The sequence below is a fragment of the Rousettus aegyptiacus genome, unplaced genomic scaffold, assembly GCF_014176215.1.
Source record: "Rousettus aegyptiacus isolate mRouAeg1 unplaced genomic scaffold, mRouAeg1.p scaffold_m13_p_1, whole genome shotgun sequence".
Lineage (NCBI taxonomy): Eukaryota > Metazoa > Chordata > Mammalia > Chiroptera > Pteropodidae > Rousettus > Rousettus aegyptiacus.
The window spans coordinates 141479912-141488025 of record NW_023416284.1 but is presented as its reverse complement, the minus strand read 5'-3'; the positions used below and the strand labels follow the sequence as shown (position 1 = coordinate 141488025).

The 8114-nt window shown below is 35.9% G+C and overlaps 1 pseudogene; it reads right to left on the bottom strand.

Moving 5' to 3' along the window:
• Positions 1–4635: 4635 nt before the first annotated feature.
• LOC107500704 lies at positions 4636–6634 on the bottom strand (annotated as a pseudogene).
• Between the last annotated feature and the right edge of the window lie 1480 nt (positions 6635–8114).

Below are 8114 nucleotides of genomic sequence, written 5' to 3'. Positions count from 1 at the left end.
TTAACAGAGATGGAGTGACATGAAGGAGTCAATCCACCATTAAACATAGAAATCCTAATGTGTATAAACCAAATAATAAAGCTGCACTTATGTGAAGCAAAAATTGATAGAATTAAAAAAACTGACAAATCTGCAATTACAGTCAGAGACTTCAACATCCCTCTTAACAACTGATAAAACAACTAGACAAAAAAGTCAGCAAAAGTAGAGAAGAATTCAACATCAACCAACAAGATCTAATAACACAGAATTCTCTACCCATCGACAGCAGAATACACATTCTTTTCAAGTGTCCATGGAACCCATACCAAGATAGACTGCATTTTGGACTGTTAAACAAACCTCAACTAATTTTAAAAAATTGGAATCATACAGAGTGTGTTCTTCACCCATAATGGAATCAGACTGGAAATTGGTAAGCAAGATAATAGGAAAATCTCCAAACACTTAGAAACTGAAAAACACATTTCTAAGTAATCTGTGGCTCAAAGAGAAAGTCTTAAGGAAAATAAAAAATGCATCGAGCTGAATGAAAATGTAAATAAAACACAGCAAAATTTGAGAGGCACAACCTAAAAGTGTGCTGAAAATGAAATTATGGCACTAAATGCATATATTCGAAAGGAAGAATCGTTTCAAATCAATAATCTATGCTTCATATCTAAAGATCCTAGGAAAAGAAGAGCAAAATGAATTGAAAGCAAACAAGAAAATAAATTTAAGAGCAGAAATTGCTAAAACTTTTATCATAACAAAATAATAGAGAATATCAAGAAAGCAAAGGATTGGTTCTTTGAAAAGATCAATAAAATTGATGAAATTCAGGCAAGAAAAAAGTTACCAATATCAAGAATAAAACAGGATATATTGCTGTACCCCCATAGATACCAAAAACAATAATAAGGTGATACTACGAACAGCTTTACAAGCATACATTTGACAATATAGATGAAATCAACCAATTCCTTGAAAAACACAACTACCACAACTCACCCGATATCACGTGGATAATAGCCCCATGATTATAAAGGAAATAGAATTTACAATGACAAAAAACTTCTAGGAAAGAAAATATTTAGGTCCAGATGGTTTTACTGGACAATTCTACCAAATATTTAAAGAATTAACACTAATTTTATATAATGTCTTTCAGGAAATTGAATAGGGGCACTACTAATTTTATGTACCAAACCAGATTTAAAAAGTACAAAAAGCAAGAAAACTACTGACTGATATCCCTCATGCATACAGATGTAAAATTTTTAAACAAAAATCAGCAAATAGAATTCAGCAATATGTAAAAGAATTACACACTGTGACTGTTTTGTTAAAGGGCCATGTATGCAAAGCGGCCCCCAAAAACGAAAGGAACTGAGACCAAAGAGTAAGGCAGACAAACCCATTTTGTCAGTTTAAAGAGTTTAATAGGGAAATTTACAGAAGCGCAGTCTCAGGTGCAGCAAGATGAAATGGATCCCTGTACCTTCCACCCCCACGTGTGCTCATATCTCCTGAGTGGTGAGAATGTGTAGATAATCAGGAGGAACAAGCGACAGGAGGCCCTGGTGCCAGAGTGAGGTAAGAGAGAGATAACATGGAGGGGGCTTCACCCCAGAGAGGACTAATGCAAATCCTGTGACAGCCCAGAGCTCTGTGTACATATGCCAGAGCTCACCCCAGGGAAGTGTGCAGGATCAAGGGTCTGGGTTCATTCAGACTTCAAAGTGGCAGATTAGCTTTACGATGGAGTCCTATGTTCTGCACAGTGACCAAATGGGTTTATTTTAGGGATACAAAGATGCATTAATTTAAAAATCAATCAGCGTGATCTATCATATTAACAGGCTAATGAAGAAAATCACATGATCATATCATTGATGCAGGAAAAGCATTTGACAATCAAACACCCATTTGTGATTAAAAACTCTCAGAAAAATAGGAATAGAGGAAGTTTACCTCAACTTAATAAAGAGCATCTACCTAAAACTTATAGCTAACTTTATGTTTAATGGTGAAAGATTGAATGCTTCACACCTGGGATCAGAAACAAGGCCAAGATTTCTACTCTCACCAATTTTATTTAATGTAGTAATGGAAGTCCTAGTCAGTATAGTAAGGCAAGAAAAAGAAACAAAAGGCATGCAGATTGCAAAGGAAGAATTAAAACTGTCCTTGTTTGCAGATAATATGATTATGTACACAGAAAATCCCAAAGAACTTGCAAAAAAATTCTAAAACTAATAAGTGAATTAGCAGCGTCAAAGGATACAAAGTATACAAATTAATGTCATTTTTATATACTAGTAATGAATGCGTGTGCACCATAATTAAAAACTCACTTCTAAATAATACAATGCCATTTAAAATTGCTTAAAGAAAATAAAATAGGTTTAAATCTAACAAAATATGCATAGGACTTGGATGCTGGAAACTACAAAACACTGGTGTAAGAAATCAGAAAAGACCTAAATAGATGTAGAGAAAACTGTGTTCATGAATTGATTGGAAGACTCAACATAGTAAAGATGTCAATTCTTCCTTAACTGATGCACAATTTCAATGAAATTCTTACCAGTATCTCAGCAATTTGTTTTTGTAGATATATTATTATGTATCTAAGGTTATCTAAGATTTATATGGAAAGGCAAAGGGACTAGAACAGCTAAACAATTTGAAAAAGAAGAATAAAGTAGGAGTCGACCTCCCCTCCCCTTCCTCCTTTCTCTCCCCACCTTCTGCCTTCCCCTTCCCCTTCTCCTTCTCTTCCTTCTTCCTGGCTTTTAAAAGTCATGTACATTGCGGGGTGGGGTGTGAATGTTGTGAGGTAAATATCTAAACATTTCTCCCTTAATTCGTTGAAACAAAATATTGATATTTTTCATTACTGATTTTAACTTATGGCATATTTAACTTTGTATATATTATATGTTTTGAAGATAAATAATATGTTGTATTCTCTTGTGGTTTTTTTTGTTCTGATATCTAATGGTTTTAATGATTATAGCTTTATAAGAAATTTAATGTTTCAAGCTAAGTGTGCCATTATTACTCAAATTATAAAATCTCTTATATTTCTGAACAATTTGTTTTTCTATATGAACTTTAGAATTATTTTGTAGCATTGAGGGGAGAAAAATCCTAGCTTACTTCTGAATAGGTTTCCTTTGGTCTACAATGAGGGTCTATTTTCCAAAGTTAGATCTGTAGACTGTTAGAGATATGCCTATTATTTTCTTTGAGGAGCTAGCAATGATGCACAAGGGAAAACAAATAAAGTTAATGATGTAGCTAACCAATCTATTTCTAAAATGTCTGAACACGGAGGTACTAAATTTTATACCATGTTATTTTTCATTTTGTCTCAAAAGACTTTCTTATAATTAGAATAGAAGGAGCCTCCTGTGTTAACTATCTGGCACAACTGAACAGTGACAAGGAAATACCTTAAACATATATAACAGAATTTGCATTTATTAAAGATATTAATAGGTATACATTAAAAATAACTCTTCATTGGGGGCGGCTTCACAGTGTAGTGGTTAGCATGTCTGCTTTACATGCAAAAGGTCCTGGGTTCATGCCCCAGGTGGAACCACGGACCATACTCCGGGTGCACCACCCCCTTTCCCCCCACCCTGGGTGCACCAGGCCCCCCGAGTGTGCTGGGGATGCCAGGCCCCAGGGGCACCAGGCCCTGGGATGCACCGCGAGTGCATTGGAGGAGACACCCTACCTTCAAAGATCCAGTTCTTAAGGGGAGATGGTAACATCCATAGGTCAGAGGTAGAAGTGATGGTGGGGGAAATTAAAGAGTGGGAAAAAAGTAAAATGAAATCAAATAACTCTTCATTGAAGCAAACTCTCACATTTTATTCATATTATCAGAAACTGTGATTGATGCCATGGAAATATAACATAAAGCTTTTCCAATTTATTTAAAATTTTTGTATTTTTAAGTGTAAAAGTCAACCTGGATGATTATGATCTCCTTTTGAACATATGTCATTAAGGCTAACACGGGTTTATAGTGTTGAAATTCTAATAATACCTTCAGCTTGAATTAAAATCTTTTTCAGAGTTGTGATTGATAGAATATTTCCCCTTCTGTGTTCTGAAGATTTAGTGTACTTTTTACAGAACTGCTAAATATACATGTTTTTTAGTTCGATTCAATTCAAAGAGAATGTGCTTTCCTTTTTTGTTTGTGTACGTGCTGTAGCTCATAATGACCATATTGAGACCTGAAAACATCCATCATCCTCTTTATTTATCAGAAAGAAATACGAAATTGTGCTGCCTCTAGCACTGGGTTAAAACTCAGCCTAGAAAATGCTTAAAATATCAAGACCTCAAGTTATTCTGATGAAATGAGAGGAAACTTGGCTTTCTAAATTACTTTGTTTTATGCATACTCGATGTCTGTACAGGCATACCTTGGGGATATTTCCAGTTTGGTTCAAGACCACTACGATAATGCAAATATTGCAATAAAGCAAATCACGCATTTTTTTTGCCCTTCTAGTGCATGTAAAAGTTATGTTTGCCCTATACCTTAGTCTATTAAGGGTGCAATAGCATTATGTTAAAAGACAATGCACCTACCTTAATTAAAAAATACTTTATTGCTGAAAAATGCTAACCATTATCTGAACCTTCAGTGAGTTATAATATTTTTGCTGGTGGAGGGTCTTGCCTCAGTGTTAGTGACTGCTGCCTGATCAGGATGGTGGTGTTTGCTGAAGGTTAAGGTGGCTGTGGCAATTCTTAAAATTAGACAAGAATGAAATTTGTTGCATTTATTCACTCTCTTTCGGGAGCTATTTCTCTGTAGCATGCAATGTTGTTTGGTAGCATTTTACCCACAATAGAACTTCTTTTAAGGTTGGAGTCAACCCTCTCAGAGTCCTGTCACTGCTTTCTCAAGTAAATTTATGTAATAAGTGTGTAATAAATCCTTTGTGGTCATTTCAACAATCTTCATAGCATGTTTATCAGGAGTAGTTTCCATCTGAAGAAACCACTTTCTTTGCTCATCCATAAGAAGCAGCTCCTCATCCTCATCCGTTAAAGTTTTATCATGAGATTGCTGCAATTCGGTCGCACTGTCAAGCTCTATTTCTAATTCTAGTTCTCTTACCATTTCCACCACATCTACAAGTACTTTTCCACTGAAGTTGTGAACCCCTCAAAGTCATCTTTGGGAGCTGGAATTCACTTTTTTAAAACTCCTCTTAATATTGATATTTTGATCTCTTCCCATTAATCACAAATGTTCTCGATGGCATCTAGAATGGCGAATCCTTTCCAGAAGATTTTACTTTGCACAGATCCATTAGAGGAGTCACTACCTTTGGCAGCTATAGCCTTAAAAAATGCACATCTTAATTAAGAAGATTCGAAAGTCAGAATTACTCCCTGATCCATGGGCTACAGAATGAATGTTGTCTTAGCAGGCATGAAAACAACATTAATCTCATTGTACATCATCACCATTAGTGCTTTTGGGGGACCAGGTACATTGTCCGTGAGTGGCATTTATTGAAAGGAACCTTTTTTTTTTTTTTTTTAAGCAGGAAGTCTCAACAATGGTCTTAAAATATTCAGTAAGCCATGTTGTAAACAGATGTGCTGTCATCCAGGCTTTGTTTTTCCATTTATATAGCACAGGCAGAGTAATCTAGCATAATTCTTAAGGGCTCTGGGATTTTCAGAATGGTAAATGAACATTGGCTTCAACTTAACCAGCTGCATTAGCCCCTAAGAAGAGTCAACTTGTTCTTTGAACCTTTAAATCCAGGCATTGACTATTGACTTCTCTCCAGCCATTAAAGTCCTGGTTGACATATTCTTCCAATATGCGGCTGTTTCATTTACATTGAAAATCTATTGTTTAGCGTAGCCGCCTTCCTTAATTATCTTAGCTAGATCTTTGGGATAACTCGCTGCAGCTTCTGTGTCAGCACTTAATGCTTCACCTTATACTTTCATGTTGTGGAGAGAGCTTCCTTCCTTAAACCTCATGAACCAACCTCTGCTAGCTTCAAACTTTTCTTCTTCAGCTTCCTCCCCTCTGTCAGGCTTCACAGAATTAAGAGTTAAGGCCTTGCTCTGGATTAAACTTTGGCTTAAGGGAATGTTGGGGCTGGTTTTATCTTCTATCCAGATCACTGAAACTTTCTCCATATCAGCAATAAGGCTGTTTCGCTTTCTTATTATTCATGTATTCACTGGAATGGCGCTTTCAATTTCCTTCATGAACTTTTCCTTTGCATTCACAACTTGGCTAACTGCTTGGCGCAAGAGGCCTAGCTTTTGATCAATCTCGGCTTTTGACACATCTTCCTCACTAAGCTTAATCATTCGTAGCTTTTGATTTAAAGTGAAAGATGGGTGACTCTCTTTTTTACTTAAACACTTATAGGCCATTGTAGAGTTATTTATTATCCTAAGTTCAATACTGTTGTGTCTCATGAAATAGGAAGGCCTGAGGAGAAGGAGAGATATGGGGGAACAGCCAATCAGTGAAGCAGTCACAACACACACATATTTATCAATTAAGTTTGCTGTCTTATGCAGGTGCAGTTTGTGGAGCCCCGAACAGTTATAATAGGAATAGCAATGACCACAGATCGCCATAACAAAAGCAGTAATAATGAACAGGTTTGAAATATTGTGAGGATTACCAAAATGTGACACAGAGACATGAAGTAAGCAAATGCTGTTTGAAAAATTGTGCCTGTAGACTTGCTCGAAGCAGGATTGCCACAAACCTTCAATTGTAAAAATATCTGTGAAGTGCAATAGAGCAAAACGTAATAAAATGAAGTATGCGTGTGTGTGTGTGTGTGTGTGTGTGTGTAATTCTTTATTTGTCGGGTCCTGGTGGCCATGATCTAATAGAAGGCATCTGGTTGGCATGTGAGCTATACTGCCAGAGTCTCTAAAACTAAAGATTTTGTGATTCATTATTGTCTTCTTTTCTTTGAAGCAAACATTCTACATGTCTTTACTGGAAAAAAAGGGGAAATACTATACCTTATTAAAATTAGGCAAATGGAGAGTAGAATTTTAAAATTTCAATGAAGATAGTAACGATAAGAAAAAATGCCTATGTCACTTACGAGAAACCAGATTAAATTAAATACTGTTATATAATACGCATGGCAAGGATGAGTGAGAATGAGATTCTTCATGATAAAAATAAACTATTAGTAATAATGTATTGAACACTTACATACCAGACACTGTAATAAGCGCTAAACATATATTTTCTCATATTTAATTCTCAGGCATATCCTGTGATCCAGGCACTATTATTATTACTATTTTTGAATCTCAGAAAGTGATTTGCTCAAAGATAAAGTAACTTTAATATTAACAGAAATATATAGAATATCAGAGGAGGGATAGATCTGATAGACCATTTAGTCAAATAATAAAAATAGTAATAACAATATCAGTAATTATAATTCCTAATATTTATTATGTGCCAACTATATGCCTTTTGCTCACTCTATAGATATTTTCTTCTTAATGGTTACAATGAGCCTCTGAGATAGGTACTGTAATTATGCTTATTAGACAGACAAGAAAATTAAGGCCACTGGAAGATTATATAACTTTAGAGAACGTCCTCTAAAATATCACTTCTCCTTTCCCAAATTCTGAACCAAATGACAAGGAAGCCAAGATATCGGCTAGTGGAAAGTGAAAATATCACGTTTATGACTGACATACTAGAATGTGGCTTATTTCTGGGGGCAATGGAACTTGCTAAGAACAAGCCTCAGGCAAAGGTCTGCTAGCCCAGGAAGACCTTTCCAAATGGGGGTGGTGTTCTGTAAAAAGTAGGGCATGATGGAGCAGAGAAGATGTGCTCTCTGTTGGTGGGTTCATTCCTGAGAGACAAAAGGACAGGTGTTCTGCCTTGAGTTCTTAATTTCCCCTAATAAATTCACCAACCAGATATGCCACCCATTCCCAGGATTAAGTGAGGCACTGGAGAAAGGTCCAAAGGTCAAAGTTAATGTAATCCCTCTAGGCAAAAGGAAAACAGCTAGAATGTGAATCAAGTGTTTTTCCCCAACAAGCTTCTAAGTGGTGAAGCAGATCCA